This window comes from Triticum aestivum, chromosome 5A (genome assembly GCF_018294505.1).
Source record: "Triticum aestivum cultivar Chinese Spring chromosome 5A, IWGSC CS RefSeq v2.1, whole genome shotgun sequence".
Taxonomy (NCBI): Eukaryota; Viridiplantae; Streptophyta; class Magnoliopsida; order Poales; family Poaceae; genus Triticum; species Triticum aestivum.
The window spans coordinates 19998554-20018375 of record NC_057806.1 but is presented as its reverse complement, the minus strand read 5'-3'; the positions used below and the strand labels follow the sequence as shown (position 1 = coordinate 20018375).

Here is a 19822-nt window from a genome sequence, read left to right as displayed (position 1 = left end):
ATAACTTCGTGCATATTACTCCGTTTTGCGTGTATGATATGTCGAATTGTTCATCTCTCTGTGCTCTATGTGATGGTGGCTGTTGCATTCATGTTAGGCTTCATAATGCCATGTTAATCTTCATTGCAAAAGTGCTAAGTGTTATGATCTGCTGAAAGTTATCATAACTTGCTGATTTGTCTTTTTCATAGCATTTTGTGTGTTTATCTTTTGCGCATCATGTTAACATGTTTTAGGAGCATATTCATGCCATCTTTACAGTTGTGCCATCCATGTATTTGTATATGCCCTGTGGTGACTAGTACAAGCTTGTAAAGTAGGGTACTTGTTGTTGCTGATTTCAGTGACTTGATGAATCTTGATTGCTTTGCAGGTTCATTGACCACCGCCGCTGCCATGACTGAAATCAGCTCCCCCCTCAAGTTTGTCTCTGTGTGGGGGCACAACTTCGACAAAGCAGCGGCTGAAATTCAGATCCTAATGACAAGCCCGGAGGATATTTTGATTGGTATGGATGCGGAGTTTTGTGCTCAAGATGGCCCGTGGCGCCCATGGACTGAGCCGTAGTCTCCGGAAGAGGGGTATTCCGACATGCCTGTGAGCGTCGATAATGGAGATCTAATTCAAGTGGGGTTTGTCATAGCCAAGAACTGGAGCTTTCAGCAGCTAGTGACGTATGAGTTCAATGTTAAGTTTGATTCCACGTCAAGGCCAAGTGACAGCGACAAAGTCAAATTTCTGAAGCAGGCTGGATTCAAGCTTAACGATCTTTTTGACAGAGGGATAGAGCTTGAACCATTCATCCAGTGGCTCAATGGTTCTGGTCTTCTCAACAACAACAGAATAACATGGATCACCTATCAGGGCTTCGCTGATTTTGGTTATTTGCTGAGAGGGCTGCAAGGCAGCGAAAGAATGCCTGAAGAGCGTGTGCAGTTTCTCACTTTTGTCGCAAATGCCTTCCCGAATAACTATGACTTGAAGAAATTTCACAGGCACGGGATCTGCACTAAGGCATCATGCTCCGGTCTGAAAGCATTGGCTCGGGAGCTCAGAGTAGAAAGAATCGGCAGAGAACACACTGCCGGTTCGGATGCACTTATGACACTGCATTGCTTTCGCGAGCTCCTCGCGCGTGAGAAGCCATTTTCTCCGTTCATCAAGTACCATGGTCTTATGTATGGGGTATCGGATGACGCTTCTGAGGATCCAGCAAGGTCGGATGTCAATATCAGAAAGGTGACTGTCGATCGGCTCAACGTGCAGAGAGAAATATCAGAACTTTCAGAGCTTTTCCCATTGTGGGGGGTTGTTTCTGTGGAGCTCACATTCAGCTCAGAGGTGAGGACCGACACCTATGAGAGAGCTTGCCATGATCTGGCTGTCAGCGCAGGCGCTAGAATGGAGCTTACAGTCTCTGATCCCAAGGGGTGGCCTGCTAAGGGTAAGCTCTGGGTCTTCAACTTGGATGGCAAAGCTGGGAGCATCAGCCCGGCGATGCTTGAGCAGTTGCTGACAAAAACAGGTGCTGCCTCAAATCGTTCGGTGGTCTGGATATCATCAGGCAGTGCTGCTTTCGTGTACCTGGTCAAGGCCCTCAATGCCGGAGCTCTCCCCGACAGCCGAGTTGAGTTCCTCGCCAAATGCAAGGAATTCTTCCCTGCCCTTTGCATTGTACCCCAGCAAGACACTGAGCAGCCTCCAGGAGCTTTGGCAACTCTCCGGAACCACATAGCTATGCGTCGGGAAGGGCATCTGCTGCCTAGGGGAGCAATTTCTGATCTGTCAGAGTCTGAGTAGAGAGGGTTCAGAAACCAGAGCTGGCTACATGTAAAGATCATTCAGTTCAGAGTCAGATGATAGATAGATAATGTGTAGAGAGGGTTCAGAAACCAGAGCTGGCTACATGTGAAGATCATTCGGTTCAGAGTCAGATGATAGATAATGTGTAGAGAGGGTTCAGAAACCATAGCTGACTACGTGTGAAGATCATTCAGTTCAGAGTCAGACGATAGATAATGTGTAGGAGCAATCCATTTTGTGTAAATGACAGTGAAGTAGATGTGGAGGAGAGCAGATGTGCTTTTCAAATGATGGAATCTGTAAATTCATAGTCTTAGTCTTAATCAGGATGTTTGGTTCTATTGTCGGAGATAGAAGCAAGGATCCATAATTCTTTCTTTTAATTTGGAGGATAATGCCTTTTTCTGAATTGCAGTTAATTTTGGGGGAGTATTTGTTTCAGTTTCTGGAGGGGTTCATTTTGTGAATGCTGGCTTGCTGAATTTTGTAGTTGCGGTTAGTTTTAATTGTTGTTTTCTGTTTCGAGAGTGCCTGAATTTGTTTCTGGAGGGTTTATTTTGAGATGAGATCGAGCTGCCGGCGGCGAGTGTATTCTGCTGGCCGGTGAAATTATTCTGGGGATTTATTTTTATTTTGAGTTGGGCGGCATCGCGCGTCAGGCAGCGACCGCTTCCGGGTGCCCACCGGCCCGAGCCCAACCCTGAAACCGAGGCGAGAGAGAGAGAGGCGGCGGCGGCGAGATCGAGCTGCGGGTGGCGAGCGGCGAGCGGCGGCCGCCGGCGACCTGCTCTGCTTGTAGGATTGGGGTGTCTTCCCGTGGGACAACCCCCTCCACCCAAACCCCAACCCCCAGGCCACTCCGAGCGATCTCGACTTTGCTGTGCTTAAGAGCCTAGCCGCCGGTGGCGCCGCTCCGGGCTAGGGCTAGCCTATCCCCTCCCGGTCTCCCGTTTCCTGGTGCACACCCGTCTGCGGCTAGCTGCTGCAGCACTCAGGCCACCGCGCGCCCGCCAGTGCCAGCCGGCGGCCTCACGCTTGGCTGATTGTCTGGATGGAATTGAGCTCTACATGTTTCTTCTTTTTTGAAGGATCAGCTCTACATGCTGTTGTTGTTGTTGTTGTTGTTGCAGTGTATACAAATTGGACAGAATTGTATCAATGTATCAGAACTGAACCGCTGATTTTCTGTATTTGGCTGCAATGCAGGTGTTGTGCCAGGAAAATTCAGTGCCGAGATGTATCATGGTGGAGTTTTTCTTGGGTATGGCTCAAACTGAAGCTGCATTTAGGCCGAAAAGTTGATGCTTTGATGAAAAGCTTTGTATGGCTCTCCCTACAGCTGAGTTGATTGCAGGCCTTTTAAGAAGGGGAGATGTTGTGAGGGGTAGGGGTAAAAGACACAGACAAGATTCATCCTGCATCCAAAGAGGTAGTGATCAGCTTCCTGAACTGCCTACAAACTCAAGAGACAGCTGGTCAGACAAGCCTGAGGATGTAGGTGGTCAAGAAGGTTCGGATTATTCGCAAGGAAGATTTTGATAAACAAGTGCAACTGGAAGCAGAGAGGAGGATGAATATTTTCCTTCAGCAAAAACAGGAGAAACGACTCAGAGGACAATTGCTCAAAGAGCAGCAAAAGGCTAATTTTCAGAGGCAGTATAAAGAGGAGCCGGCTGCTCTGGATAATGAACATGGTGCTGATGACACTATCACATCTCAAGATAGTGGGAGCAGAATCTCTGATCAAATTCTGGATGAGCTGGAGGGCATTGGCAGTAAGGCATACATAGATGATCTCGAATGAAACCAACAGATGTCAGATTTCTGAACCTGGTGTGGAGAACAATGAGTTTACTTCTTCAAGGGCAGGTCATGATCAAGACAACACAATGAGGAGGTGCTCAAGACTTGAACTATACTGCGCATGACAGGGCCATCCACAATGTCAGGGTGAAAAACTTGGAGATCGCCAATGGTACTCCCAGTTACTTATCTGTTCTTACTTCTTTTCACAAGAAACTTGATGGCATCGCTCGAAATCTTGATGTAGAGTTGGGAAATTCTGAGGATGATGTTGCTATTAATTTAGATGGTATTCAATCTTTAGAAAAAGCTAGGTTTGATGTTTATGTAGAATTGACTAAAAATCCTGCTCCTCAACCTTCTCTGGGTGTGGCTTCATCCCAAGAGAAATCTGGGAGTGATTGCTTCCAGGAAGCTTAGGAAGTGGCTGATTCCCTACTTTCTGATGATCCGGGAGAGGATATTTCCCCCAGGCACTTTATGTGTAGTGACAGGAGTAGTTTTTATGTTGCATGGTTCATGCTCTGAAAAATGTGCTATTGATGCGAATAAGAACATATTTGATTCTTTACTCTAAAAGGAACTATTGTAGTTTAGTTGATGTCATAAGTTTACCTAAAGTTTCCATAAGTGTCCTTATAGTTCATTTCAGATACACATGGGAACAAGAAAACACTTGGATCGCAGAAAGGAAAAAAAATGCGACCTTTCTTCAAGGATTATGTGATCTAAATTATTTTGATTCATAGCAAATTAGTTTTATTTGCCGTTTGAACAGAAGACTTGTACAATTTGGGAAAATTGAAAGGAAAATTAGGTGAATTTGGGTAAGTGTGCTTGGATCCTATTTGTTGTGATCCTCTGCTATTAGATACACCAGGAGAAGTAGAGCCAAGTGAAAGTTGGTTCTAATGTGTTCATTCAGTCTGCTGGTTTCTAATGTCCTTTAAACCCCATCAGAGTGGATACGTCCTATTCTAGTGGCCTCCATGGTGCATTTTAATTGTGACTGCCTTTCTATATATGGGAACAATATCAGCATTTAAACTTTATATTTATTGGCTACCAGCGCGGGGGACGACAGGATCGAATGATCTTCCATTACAACCAGAACTCAAAACCACGAGATTTATCAGTTCGGACAAAATTATTCAAGATCTTCACTACACTGCACCCATAACGATGCTGCTACCCGGTAGAGGTAGAGCTTGCTTGATGAATACGATAGGCAATGACATTGGCTTAGATGAAGTACTTCAGAAACACAAGCTTGATGATTTTCACATCTATTTTGACACTGTAATTAATTATTCTACATTTCTAAATTATAGTTCTAATTCTCTTTAATCTCATCCCAAATTATGTAACTATTGTGCATTTGCGCTAAACCCGACTTTTAGTACACGTCGATGTCAATTTACTGGATTTCTTGGTGGCTTCAGACCTAATTACTGCTATTTATTTTCATAACGATATTGATTTTCTTTCTGAACATGCAGGAGAACTACATGTAATACCTAGCTAAAACAACATTGTTGCAGCAGAAAATGATAATAATAATTGGTGCCCCTAGTAGATCCCCTAGTAGATCTATGGAAAACATATACCCAGAAATGGAGCACAAGAGAGTACAGTCATATAGGCAAACCATTAAACATGTGCCATGCAAGGGAAAGATATGAAGGATGCTACCTTGCAAGAAATAATTTTTTAAAATTGTTATTGCCAGAGGATAGGAGAGGGCCGGAGAAACTTTAGCAAATGTGTGCGTTTACAGCCTGGACATGTAAGGAGGGAGGAAGAGATAAGGTTTTCACCAAACCTTTTTTTGTTGGTGGCAGGCTCGTAGCCAAAGCAACAGAGACGATGGCATGCTGATTCCTGGTCCTCGTCGTCCATACTCAGTTATAACTCGCGGCAACTGGGCCTCACCCCGCCCGGCCCTCTTCGGAGGTCCCAGCTACTGCAATCTTGGAGGCAGAGTAGGCCATCTGGTGAGCAAGGCCAGAGGACGGCAATCCAGTGCCGAGGCGAGAGACCAGAGGGCAATGACCGGCCGGCCAGAGAGAGGAACAGAGACAGCGGCCTAGGGCGGAGTTGACGTCAACATGTTTGGCCATTTGAGGAAGCAGAGGGCCAATTCAGAATCGACCCTGACAGTCAGAGACAGCTTGGGCCGCAGATGGCCTGAGAAGGCGCCATATCCCTCCGCTTCGAGGCTTCTTATGAATGACAAAGTTAAATTATGGAGTGTGAAACATCATAAGGCTCGTTGTGATGAGCTGTTGTCTTGCAGTATGCTCAAATGTAGTACAACACTGTACATTGGGAATGCTTGTTATGAAACGTGAAGTCTTATTTTCACTTGAGAATGCTTGTTACTTTGAACCGGATGAGTCTGCAAGCTTAAACATAACCAGAGCAAGAAGCAAACTGTTGATGATGTGACTTGCATTTTCTGTTCTGAAAACCTGAATCTTGCACACATGTGTTTTTAATTTGCACTGTTGTCTGGGAAGGAGTATGTGCTGTCACTGAAAAATCTAGTTTGCCTATTGTCTTTCGATCTGGTTGTTGGCCTGTGGTTCCGTGAGAAAAAACTTTGTGTTGACAACACTGCACATTTAGCTGTCTGATGGGCTCTCTGGCTTATCAGGAATGATATCCACTTTAACAAAACTCCCTGGCCTAGTGTATGGGTAATATGGAGAATGACTTGTTTGTTTGCTCTCCCAGTGTCAGGTGCTATTCTCTGGGGATGCCAAAGAAAGATTAATTGAGCATTGCGATTGGGAAACTGGAGCAGCTGGCTCGGGCGCCACCACCTCTGCTTAATTTGGGTGGATCCTGGCTAACTCTGAAGAAGCTAACTGGAGAACATCTGGAAGTGGCACCTGGCTCCCACCTGGACCAAGACGATGATTCGCAAGGGTGGAAGATCACTACGGTTGACCTGGCGAAATGACCGGCAGAGAACTCACTGGAACTTGTAGCTGATGGCTGTTGGCTGAAGGTTGTCCCCAAAGCTTGATTGGCATGCTTGGCCTCTCTGTTTACTAGTCGCAGTCTGTGCCTATGTGATAGTCTGAAAAACTTGTATAAATGGCCTGTGTGTTCTATTGGACCTGAGTTTATAACTCTCTTAACCGGGGCGACTTGATGTCGATCCCCCGTGTGTTGTAAAACCTGACGCTGTGAACTCGTGGTTTCAATCCTGGTAACTGAACCGGGGCGAGGCGCCTTTCCCTCTAAAAAAGTAATCAATGATCGACTGCCTGCTACGGAGCAAATTCTTAAGAGACATGGTCCTACCGATGGCAATGTGGAGATGTGGAATCGCTGGGTCATCTGTTATTTCAGTGTTTGTTTGTCTCTGTTTGGTCTGTCATTTGAGGTGTTCTCTGCCGCCCGGCTAATCCCCAGTCTATTTGGGAAATTGTTGCCTTGACAAAATATGGGATGGGGGAGAATCTTTTGCTTAGATGGATTGGGATTGCTGCTATGTTGTGGTCTCCCTGAAGTATACGAAACAAGCTGGTTTTTTTGAAAAAGGAAATCTTGAAATATGCTGCTGTTTGATGATGATGGCTCAAGTATGCAAGAACAGGAAAACCTTGTTATGTGTCCAGTTCTAAGGGGGTTCATTTCCTGGAGTGTTTGAGCTTTGTTCTATCGGTGGAGCGTATCTTGTAAAATTGGTATCCCGAGTCTTGTACTCCCTCTGTTCAGCGCTAGGGAATAGGATACAACGATTCGGTATAGAGCGATTGGAAAGGAAAGGGGGAAAAAACAGCGCCATCCTCCAGCGAATCGGTACAGAGCTCCAGGCCACAAAATTTGAATCCCCGCCACCTCCATCAGATCGCCTGGCCATCCTCTCCAGCAGATCGCTGCCACAGCCCATCGTCGCCTCCATTAGGCCGCTCCCCGTGCATACAACAGCAAGATCACTGGCGGCGATCTTGCTTCCAGATCGTCGCCTCCCCCATCAGGCCTGAAGAGTGGTGGCAGTACACAGCAGAATACTCAGAAGAGTGATCAACAGCAGTATCTCAGAAGAAGATAGCAGCGGTACAAATGCATGAGTATCTCCGAGGTAAGGACGCAGAAAAACATGTCACCAGCATCTCTGGACCCGAATTGTACACCACCAGAGGAAGATCGAGGAGGAGGAACTCAGTGCACCTGATGAAGCTGCAGGGTCAGTGCTCTTTCAGCTATAAATAAAATAATTGATGTATACTCCTCATATATAGGACTAGTCGTTTCCAAACCACAAGCTGCCACGACAGAGATCACCGGAGAAACAGAGTGCGTTTTGGATGCGTCCCCTTGCTCCCCCGTGATACTGCCTCTTGTAGAGAGAGCGGGAGAGTTGATCCTCAAGTTGACAGTGGAGGAAGTTTGGAAAATATCGATGGCAGCTCCGGTCGCTCCGGCAGGATCTGGCTGATTGACAGAGTTTAGCGTTTGGAAAATATCGATGGCAGCAACACCCCCTGTACCTGTAGAGAGAGCTTGGGGCGAGGACCATATTGTCTCGGCGCAGGAAACCCGAGGGTGTCAACGGTCCATGGAGGTGCAGGTAGCGGCGGCGGGGGCGGTGGGTCTGGGATGGGTGGTGGCGCGCGAGAGCATTTCAAGAACCACACTATCTCCCTTCACCTTCGACCGACTATAAAATAGCCATCCCGAGCCCTCTCGAGCTCACACACCTCCTCCTCTCCTCTCTGTGATCCTTCTGCCCAAGGAATCTGGCTCTAGGCCCTTCCTCCTCCACCTCCGGTGGGAGCAGCGCCAACATGGCGAGCTGCCTGCATCCCCTCCCTTTTCACCCTCTCTTCCAGGAGCATGCAGAGTACCCCCAACTGACCGTTACCCTGCTCCAATTCCATAAGAAAACCCTCGCCGGCAAGTTTCATCGGAGAGCCGCGCCGCCGCGGCCACGCTTCCAGCGAACGTGGCCTCTCTATCCTCGGCAGCCGCAGGACCTCTCCTCCTCTTCCCCGTGATACCCCGCCTGCACCGCGACCCTCTGATGTCGCTGCCATACCCGCGCGCAACGGCAACCGCCCAGCCCAGCCGCCTCCGGTGTCCGTCGGGAGCTTGAAGAAGACCAGGGAAAGGAGGGCGAACCGGCTGGCGGGTCCCGTCTGTAAGGGAGAGAGGTGAGATGTGTCGAGACCCCGCGGCTTAAGTGGAGACGGAATACAGTGGGATTGTTTTCCCGCGGTGAAAGCGTAACCCGCCCTCGGTTTTTTTTTTTCGAGCCACAAAACAAACCCGACCTCGGTGTGTCAGCAGTGCGGGTGGGCTCGGGCCGAAGCAGCCGAAGCCGCAGTCCGACAACGGTCCAAAGGCCCAGACAGATATGGCGCTGCGCGGCAAGGCACTGCAGTGCCTTTTCTTTTTCCGCGGCCATATAGAATGAACACTTTTTGCCAACAACAAATAAATTCTTATAGAATGAACACCTTTATATAGTACTTCAGTTAATATATTTTGAAACTGTGAACATTTGTAAACTTATATAAGCATTTACTGAAATATAAGGAAAATATACAACTAATTTCATATTTTCTATTCAATATGCATATTGTTACATGATTTTTTTAAAAAATTAATTTAATCATATGAATATTTTAAACTATAAAGACATTTTTATATTTCATAATTATCACTTTAAATATATGCATATATTTTTAAATAATACGTGAACAAATTTGAAAAGTAATTTGTGTCGTTTGTATTTATAATATTTATACTGCAAGCATAATTAGACCATATTTTTATTACTGAGATTAGAATTTACATACCCTTATTAATTTATAAAAAGCAGGTGCGAATGTGCTGAACTGATTGGCAGCACATTTCAGCTCCAGGAGCGACTTTATTCTTCTACATTAAACTTTGAGTTATGTAATGAGGATGTCAAGACGTAATGGGTTGAGTGTTTAAGTTCTGCTGTGTGCTAGCCATGGTCGCTTGTTCGAGACCTAGGGCTTATATTTTTTGTTCTAATTTCAAATACTGCCCTGACAAGTGGTACCTACTAGTCATATAGGCGAAAAAAATGGAAATGCCAACGTCAACAGGGCTTCTGGGTGAGAAATAAAAAAAATCAAGGGGGTTTGTGCGAAAAAACAGCGGGAGGCGAGTAGACCTAGCCTTGGGCAGCCCGGCCCGGTCGGCCCGACACGAAAATGCCCGCCCCGGCCCGACCCGACACTGCACCCGGGCCGGGCTCGGGCTTAGATTTTGAGCCTGAGTCTGGGCCAGGCCTGGGCCTGCTGTTTTCGCAATTTACTGAAGGGGCCGGCCCGTGGCCCAAGGCCCGATGGGCTTTAACACTTTCGGGCTGGGCTTGGGCCCAAAATCAGGCCTGATAGGCGGGCCGGGCTCGGGCCTAGGTTTTCTGTCATGGGTTTCGATAGGCCTGGCCCGGCCCGGCAGATGGCCAGGTATAGAGGTGAGCCTAGTCAGCGCTACTTTCGTATCTAAACTCAATTTTGTACTGTATTTGTACGCTCGAGCAAGTTTTTACACCTGTTCAATGTATGACAAAAGTACTGGCACCAAAGTGACCGTTCATGCAAAATTCTAATATCATCGGTGTAATTGACTCTTAGGTCGCGCTGTATAATCATATAACGGACAAAAAACACGAAAAAGAAACACCTCCAAGCGGTAAGTCGGTACTGGGGGTGCCCGGCCCGCCAATGGCAAGCCGAGGAGCGCTCCAGGAGCTCTACCGCGCCGACGACGCGCACCTGCTGCACGTCAAAGTCGCCGGCAGTCCGATGCCCTGCCCGAGGGCACTGGCGAGCGGCCTTCCAGGCGCCCAACAGTAAGGAAGGGGTTTTGGTGCAGCGGCGGCCGTGCGTGTCCATCTGCTGGACCGGCGATCCCGCATATCGTCAGAGACAAGCCTCCGGCTCCGGCTCCGGCGACGGCACCGACGGCTTTGTGGATACGAGAGCGACACAATGCAAGCTTCGGCGGCGGCGCGACACTAAGCTCCTGTCCGTGCGGAGCCGCCCGCAGCACCACGCAATCGCGCGCTGCCGAGGAAGCTGGAATGCTGGCCATAGTAGCCGGAAACGGGGAACGGTAGGCCGTCCCTCCATCCCGATTCATCGACCCGGAATCGGATTCGGGAACGAGGTCGGATTCGGTACGATTCGATGAAGATTCGGCGTCCCCGCAGCCTGCTCCTCGATTCAGGTTCCAGGATCCAACAGCCAAAACGCGAGGCATAATTTACTCACGCCGTCATTTCTTTTCTCAAGGACTCCTCGTTTTTCCTCCAGTCCATTAATTGCAAGGGATCCATTAACAGTAAGGAATGCTGAACGTCAGGGAGTCGTCGTTCTTCAGGAACTGCGTTCCTCGATCCATGGTACCGTACCGGGTTCATCGTACCCAAATGGATTGGATCGCGTCCCCGCTATAAAAAATTCGTTCGAGAGATGTATACCTTCGTTGTATCCTATTTTTTTCAACCACCGACTCTCGTCCCTCGTTCCCGTTTCTCGTTCCCACCGTACCGGAAACATGGCAACTATGATGCTGGCAAGCAAGTGCTGTGTCCATGTTGCTTGCTGTCAGTTAAACCCTGGCGGGGTGCTCGTTTCTTCAGATGGCCACCGTCGTTTTCTTCAGTTAGTTGCCTTTCAGCTACTCTATTTTTTCTTCAGATAGCATCCACAACTGCACACGGATCTGAAGAAAGTTTTGTATACGAAACTGAAGAATCGACACTTATACTACTGCACAAGGATATGTTTCCATTCTCGTCTCATCTGTGTCAGCTCGATTCGGCCGACCTCCTTAGAGCTCCCACGGTGCCTATCGCCATCGATTGCATTGCATTGCAGCCCGTACGCTCGCCGATGCGCCGGAGAGGAAGCTGCCGTCCCCTTTTGCCCACCCTATACCTTCCGGAGCGAGCTCTCGTCGCTACTCTGTTTCCACGCGTACTCAATTCAAATAAAGCCTGTGGCCCCACCCGTCAGTGACTCGCACTGTAATCTGTACCGGTACGCTGCTTGGCGTATTTGTAAAATACGCCACCGGCGTGGCCCGTTCTGGAAATTCTGCTTAAATGAAAATAAATCATTTGTCGACCAAACCTTGACCTCCTAACCACAACTCGAAATGACATGATTTCCAATGTTTTCCATTTGAAGTTTCTTTACAGTGGCGTTTTTCTGTGAGCTGCATAAACATTCTAGTACAGGCGTCACTTGTTGGCCTTTGTGGGCATTTAAAAAAAATGCTTTTTATTCACTTTATTCAGAGAAGAATTTGCTTTGTGGTGAAGGACAGCAAGCCTTTGACAGCTACCCTAACCAAGGCAAGCCATGAAACCCTTTGCATATGAACCAAGCTTGATTGGGGAGTATTATATGCATTTTGGTTAACATTTCGACTATGGTTATGGACGCGTTGCTCTTCTTTGCCTTCATGTATGATAGACATGTTAGTGCATCATGATACTACGTCGTATAGATAATACAAAAGCAAATTCACAATCACTTCAAATAAAAATGACTTAACATTGCTATGTTAACTATGGAAAGAACTACTTTTGTACAGTTAACATAGATAATACAAAAGCTTAACTTGAAGTAATCGATTACTATGTTAACTATACAGTTTTTTGGAATTTTTGACCTCCGTTGACAAATCTTACTACTAAAACAAATCTTAGAAATTTACAATCTCTTCTTGCTACTAACATACATCAACAATATTAACAATAAATATCAGCAATAGGAGAACAAGGCGGTATACCTTAGGGTTGAGGAAGAGGGTGCAGTTGATGATCTTGCTGAGCAGTGACAAAGTCGTTGAGCTTCTTGAGCAGGGTGCCAACATTCTCCTACATTATGAAAAAGGAGAAAGGCTCACATTTCAATGAATCTCACAATATGCTGCTCGAACCTCACTACTAGGAAGGAGCTTATAGGTGAACTCACATGAATGGCGGGTGCACTATATTACCCGCCACTGCTATATTGGAGATGTAGCACTGGCGGGTACTCAATGGAACTCGCCACTGCTATAGTCATACCACTGGACTAGTGAATGGACTCGCCACTATTACTGCTTAGTATAGTAAGTACAGAGCTAGTGAATGAGCTCAAGTATTGCTAAATCAGAGCTAATTTGCTAGGGACACCACTGGACTAGTCATGTGCCGTTGGATAGAAACCGAGATGGAAGTCCGACCTAGTGTTAAGACCCGTGCGGGATTTGTTATTCCCATTCACTAATATTGAGTGCTTCCTTTTTTTTTGCGATAGAAAAAGAGTTTTATTCCATATGCATAGGGTTACAATCAAGAGGCACCAAATCCTCAATACAAGGAGGGCATCTCCCTAGCCATACAGCAGTAGTGAACTCCGTACGACTATACAAAGCCAATTGATATGCTACCTTATTTTGCTCACGCTTGATTTTCAAAGGAACAAACTCCCGAGTCTCCATATGATGCTTGATCTCTGTCACCAAGTGTCCATAAGCTGACCTGGTTAAACTCTCCCCAGTCAATGCTGCCAACGCCGATGCCGAGTCTGATTGCACAACAATTGGCATGGAACAATGCTGCACGGCCAGTGCCATGCCTTGCATGATCGCATGCAGTTCCGCTTCCAACGTGTCGTTGCAATTGAATATACACCTGTATGCTGCAAAGATAACACTCCCATCTTGACGCCGTAGGATCATACCCGCCGCAGCAGACCCGTCCTCCTGCATAAAAGCACCGTCCACCGAGAGGGCAGCGAATTCAGCCGGCGGCCGCGGCCAAGCCGAAGGGGCGCTCGGCCTGGGAACTACGTATGGAGCCTCCTGTACCCTTGGCATCTTCCCTTTAATAATTTCTTCCGTTGAAAATCTGCCGCATAGGTTGAGTGAGTTCATGTAACTCTGGAGGTAGTCTGATGTCGCCAACAATGGGGGAGCCTCCTTGCCATGAGTGAGATCTGAGCGCAAAGACCAAATTCGCCATATCAGCATGATCGTGCAATCCTCATTTGATCATCGCAGTTTGCAACAACATTTAACAGCCAGTCCTGTCCAGTATCATGTAAAACATCATTGCTAGGAAGACGCCATACCAGCCTCATGTATGTCCAAATTCTGCTTGCATGATCACATGAAACAAGAGCATGGAAGCTCGTCTCCTTCTCTCTCCCACATAACGGACATCCATCCCTAACTGATATGTGTCTATATTTCTTGCACTCATTTGTAGCAAGGGCACCCGAAACAGCCTTCCAAGCCATAATCTTCATTTTCAACGGAACTTGGAAACTCCAAATACGCTGCCAGATAGGCCTCCGTCCGGAGGGGTTACCACTGGAGGAACTTAAGTGTACCGAATGCTGAACTTCCGTTGCGAGATGGTAAGCACTTCGGACACTAAAGTGCCCACTCTTTTCAGGGAACCACGCAATGAAATCCTGCGCATTCCTAGGAGAAGTACGAATCTTCAGAATCTCCCGCACACCCAAGTCCCAAAAGTGTTTCCTGAGCCGCTGCACATTCAGAATCTCCCGCACACCCAAGTCCCAAAAGTGTTCCCTGAGCCGCTGCACATTCCATGCACCATGCTCATCCAAGAAGTCAGCCACCCAATTGTATCGACAATTCCCCTTGGGAGTTACTGGCCGAAAATTATGTCCTCTAGGGATCCAAGCATCTCTCCATGTTTTAATGAGAGTACCATTACCTACTCGCCATATAATGCCTTTCTTCAAAGATCAAGTCCATGAACAATACCTTTCCACACCGCCGAAGAACTAGCTGAGAATACCGTGTCCAATAAATTCCCCCTTGGGTAGTATTTAGCCTTCAATAAACGAGCACACAAGCTGTCCGGACTATCCAGGAGACGCCACGCCTGCTTGGCCAACAAAGCTTGATTAAAGGCCCTCATATCACGAAATCCCGTACCTCCCATAGCCTTCGGAAGCATCATCTTCTCCCAACTAAGCCATGCCATCTTCCTCTTCCCGTTCTCCACCCCCCACCAATGCTGCCTCATCATCTTTGTAAGATCATCACACACCGAAGCAGGAAGTCAGAAATTAATTGATAATGGTTAAGGCTAATTACGTGGGATTTGTTATTAATTGCTCGTTGATTCAGTTTGTCCAGATTTTTATGAAACAAATTTTGGATTTCGAAACCTAATAACTCTTGAGAAATAGATTTTCAATATAGAGTGCGGCGATTCGGTGCCCTGACTCATTTGCACCCGGTTAGAAAAAATTCATACAAAATAAAAAAAAAATCCCAATTTTTGTATGGTAGATAATTTATTGCGTGAGGCCCGCTCTAATTTTCAGATCATTTGGACATTTGAGTAGCTCTCAGCAAAAAAGACAAATCGAGTCAGAACAGTCCATGAACAGTAAACTTTTTTACGGACCCCAAATTTGTGTTTTTTGCCGAGAGTTGCTCAGATGTCCAAACGATTTGAAAATTGAAGAGGACATCATGGATCTTAGTAGATCAACTCGGCTGCAGGAGGAATCTTGTCTGTATCTTCCCTTCTTAAAAGGCCCATATCAATATCAATAACACAACACTGAACCAACCTCATATAAGCCTTGATAGTACTTAAGTTCATCAGGGACACCACCAGCCCTAACCCAAACAGTAGTCAGTTACTCAGTTTCCCTTTAGCAAATAGCAATTGCCTCCAAAGACATCTTCTTAACTGACACAAAAGCTCCTGTCCCTTTTAGCGGAAAGGCCAGATAGCACCTAGCTTATTCGACCCTGGCAGCCGAAGGAAAGCAAACCATCACGTGCCAATCCCATTTCCATGGATAAGTTGCCGCCAGCCCTTTCGCCGCTTGATCTGCAGTTAACTTTCCTTGCTCCAGCACCAGAATAGCAAAAGGAGCTAGGGCCAACCAAAACCTGCCTTCTTCCCACTCTGAGCTTGAAAACATGGAATAGCATCTGCCGAGAACCATACCCAGTTTTTCATGAAAGCAGATCACTTTTTTTGGTCTAAATGCCAGCTTCAGTTTGAGCCATACCCAAGAAAAGTTCCGCCATGATGCATCTCGTGACTGAATTTGCCTGGCAGAGCACCTGCATTGCAGCAAAATAAAGAAAATGAGCGGTTCAATTCTGATACACTGATACATCATGCAAAATCCTGTACAATTTGTACACTGCAACAACATGAAGCCCTGATCTTTCAAAAAGAAAAAACATGTAGAGCTCAACTCCAACCAGAGAATCAGCCAAGTGGCTGGCACTGGCAGGCGTGCGGTGACCTGAGTGCCGCAGCAGCTAGAGGCACTCATGTTGCAGAGTAGCCAGAGCATGGTACGCAAGATCAGCTTGTGACAAAAGGAACGTTGAACAAATGACCGCTCCCCCGCCCCCGCGTCGTCTCCACCGAGGCGACTCGGGGGAAACCCTAAACCGCCGCCGCCGCACCCTCCTCCCCCCTCCCCTCCCCCTCCGCCGCCGCCAGAGGTGCGCGCCGGCGTGCGCTCGACACCGATGAAGGTGGCGGCGGGGGATCTGGCGGCTCCACATCGCGTGGAGGGCTCGGCTTCCGGGGCGGCGGCCCCGGGCGGAGAGCGCCGGGTGACCCGGGCGGCGGGCCACTCCGGCCGGAGCTGGTGAGGCGCCTTCCTCGGTCTCGCGGGGGACGAGGAGGCGTCGGTCCACGGTCGCTGGTGTGCGGCCTCCCTTGTGCGGTTGCCGTCGCCAGATGCATCTCACCCTCTCCGCCCAGATCTGCTCCTTCCATCGCCGGTTCTGGGTCCTCCCGGGCGTCGGCAGCGCGGATCTCGTCGAGGGGGGTTGGTTCCGGGGGAAACCCCTGGCCGGCGCAGCCACATCACAGGCGACGCCCTGGGCGCCGTATTCCTCCCTGGAGGATGTGGTGAGGATCCTTCCCCCCCTCCTTCCGTTCCCTGCTAGGTGAAAGCCTAGGTCCCCTGATTCGGGCGGCGACGACACATCTGTGCCGTGTTCCTTCTTGGAGGCGCAGCCCGGGGATCGCAGGGGCGGCGAGAGAGTCGGGTTGCGGGTGTGATGGTGGCGGGTGGCAGCTTGGCTCGGCGCTTCACTGCCTTTCTTCGGTGGCTCATCGCTGTTGCCCTTGTTGCTGCGTCTGTGGCCGACGGCTCTAGCCCTTTGGTGTGGCTTAACCGCGGACGACGACGGTGCTCGGAATGGTGTGCTCTGAGCTAGCAGGTCTGCTCCTAGTTCTTTCTTCATGCGCAGCTTGGACGTCTTCCTCTGGGTTCTAGGGTGAACCGAACTGCCGCCTGCCGGTGCGGCATCCTTCGAGCCAGGATGAGAGGGCAGGGGTCCCTTTGCAGCGGCAGCTCCAGAGGAGTGTCGGTGCTGTCTTCGAGTTTGGCTACGATTACGAAGCTTGCGCGGTGGTGCATCCTCTCAAGTCCGTAGCTTGTCCGGTTGGTGTAGGCCGTCCTGTAGGGTGTTGGCGGCAGCATGGCGTTCTTGCTTTCGCTGCTGCCTTTGAGTCTGTTTCGCTTTGCTCCTTGTATTAGCCGCTTGTTTCTTTTTTTGCTTTCCTTGTAAGTTGGTGTTCTTGTATTCCTGGCCGGTTGATGGCTTTGTTAATTCAAAGCCGGGCTCTTCTTGAGCCTTCGTTCTAAAAAAAAGATCAGCTTGTGATACATTTCAGCATACTGGCTCATCACAACAAAAATGCTGGGGGGGGGGGGGCTGCTAAGCTCTATTAGCCTTATGATGTTTCACCCTCCAAACTTATACTTTGTAATAATAGGTCAATGCAGAAAGTGTTCTACAATAAAATTTGGCAGCCAGCAGAATCATCAGGTCTATTTCTACCTGAAACGGTGCGTCAGGCGAAGTCCCTTTTTAAAAGTGTCTTAAAAACGCCTCCCTTTTGACAGTGGACTTCTTTTGCTCCAACCTTCAACCATGCAAGCAAGAAAATAAACAACCATGGCAGGGCATACATTTCTCTGCACATAGTATACAAGACTTGAATGGAAAATAAGTTCGACACATTTAACAGGAGTATTGAGTATAGATATCTTTACAATAGTTAGAAGAATGAAATACATACATTCATCTTCTTCAGGTCCTCCTCTTCAACAATTCCAGTTTCATCGGCCTAGTTGAAGAGTGCCCCTTGAGTCAGCCGCAATGCCCTCACAAGCTCAATGAATTTACCTTCAGAATCGCATTGCAGCACTTGTTCAGGTAAGAGAGTCCATCATCTGAACCATGCATGTCCAATCCAAATGCAAAGAAGCTTCAGTTCTCTTATTTCATTAAACTGAAACGGTTGGAACAATATATGTACGACACTGGAGCTGAAACTTATTTTCACAATGTCTAATGATTCCAAGTACTAATTAGGAAAAAAAACATATGACATGCCCTAAATTATAGCTAACGACATTAGCAGATAATTGTGAAGCTTAAAAAATCATTTGTAGATATTTGTTGACAAAAGCAAATCACACATGTGAAGTCCAGAATGGTCTCGAAAGCATGAACCATGAATATCACAATTTTTAGAGCATGAACCATGCTCCAAAAATACTACTTTACAGAATTTTCAGAGCATGAACCACTTAGAAAACTGAACGAACAAATTATAAAAGAAGAACAAACGAACAGTTTTTCCAGCAGCGACTGCATCCCTAATACACAAAACATGAGTATTCAGAAGACATAATGTCGGTCATAGCCAGAAGAGTGACATCCAAGAACTAAACTGTGCTACCGAAGAAAGACCTTTTTTGGAGGCCAGTGATGTTTTCTACTGGGATGTGATTGTAACAGGCAGAGGGCCTTGACCATTCAAAAAAAGATAGAAAGGGGCCCTTGGGCGGCAGCAGAGGGTTGACAAGTGCAGGCCTGGCCATGTCCTCCCTGCCTCGTTTCTGAGTTCTGATGATACACACATGCAGAGAGGCAGAGGGCAAAGATAAATGGGGATCACCAACATGCAGAGAGGCAGAGGGCCAAAGATAAATGGGGATCACAAAAACCCAAATGAGTCATCCTTATACATACAAAACAAATGAATCTCAAACCAGATAGAAGGGCTACAAAAACGACAGAAAGCACATCATTTTAGCTGACTATTGTTTAGATATCATGTTTTTTAATCCACAAACCGTACACCATTGCTATGTTTGGTCCCTATGGCCTAATATTGGATACAAACCTGAAAACCCGGAATAACTTCAACAGTTCTTCAAACTTGACATGACTTTACCGCCTAACAGAACAAAAGCAGAAAAAACTGTACATGCATCTTCAGTTACTTTCAGTTCTATATCTGGCTGATTTCAATATACCAGATTATCTACTCAAAAAATTACTGCTGTTTGAATCCAATATCTATTAGAGCGGTAGCAAATATCAAATTAGTGCAGCTTTTGAGTAGCCAGGAACCTCAGTGGTTTCAACATTGTGCTTTATCCAAGTACATAATCAGTGTATAACATGATCTAAGAATTAAGATGGTAACTGAACAATGACTAGTATGGTGCTTTATAGTCCGACACAGAAAAACAGAAACAACGAACATCATTGTTGGCCACCTTCCAGCTACTGATTTAACCTAAGTTCTAAACTGATTGCAAAAATCTCGAAATAAGCCATATAGAACTGTTATAAGCTCTACCATAAGAAATGCAAAGGAGGTCCATCTTCCAGCCAAGCACCACTCCAATACTTGACCTGACAAACATCCTCAAAGTTGAACTAACAATAGCGAAAGAACACATCTTTACCTGCAATTCCGACCCCAAAAAAGAGGAACAGTCCATCTTGCAGCCAAGCACCATTCCAATACCTGATCTGACAACCATCCCAAAAAATGAAGTTACAACAGCGAAAGAACAAACCAAATGCCTACTGTATTACAACAAATTATCCATGATAAATTTTGTATCTACATGCCCACCCATATTTGAACGTTAGAAATTTTAGAAAATAAATTTCCATTAAAATGCCTCATCTGTATGAGCTATGATGCTGTTACTGATACACAGAAATCAATCAAGAAATCAAACAGACACTAGTTACCAAATAGGATATTTGTTCCATATGAGCAATGTACAAAATGTGCAAGTGCAACATATCTGGCATAAACAATACTGAAGACACAAAAGACTAATGCTAGTGGAAGACACTTTCTCCTGGATGCAGTTGCCCAAGTCAG

The 19822-nt window shown here is 46.9% G+C and overlaps 2 long non-coding RNA genes across 4 annotated transcripts; one reads left to right on the top strand and one right to left on the bottom strand.

The window, feature by feature from the left end:
- Positions 1 to 2360: 2360 nt before the first annotated feature.
- LOC123102040 (uncharacterized) lies at positions 2361 to 5970 on the top strand. 2 transcript variants are annotated; one of them, XR_006448711.1, is made up of 2 exons: positions 2361 to 3778; positions 5448 to 5970. It is a non-coding gene; the product is annotated as an uncharacterized lncRNA (long non-coding RNA). The 2 variants fall into 2 exon arrangements; XR_006448712.1 differs by having other exon boundaries at positions 5106 to 5970.
- An 8899-nt stretch (positions 5971 to 14869) lies between these two features.
- Positions 14870 to 19459, bottom strand: LOC123106381 (uncharacterized). Of its 2 annotated transcripts, none has more exons than XR_006451313.1 (4): positions 19392 to 19459; positions 17708 to 17861; positions 17467 to 17551; positions 14870 to 15720 (listed from the first exon to the last, which is right to left on the bottom strand). It is a non-coding gene; the product is annotated as an uncharacterized lncRNA (long non-coding RNA). The 2 variants fall into 2 exon arrangements; XR_006451312.1 differs by lacking the exon at positions 14870 to 15720 and adding an exon at positions 17129 to 17266.
- Between the last annotated feature and the right edge of the window lie 363 nt (positions 19460 to 19822).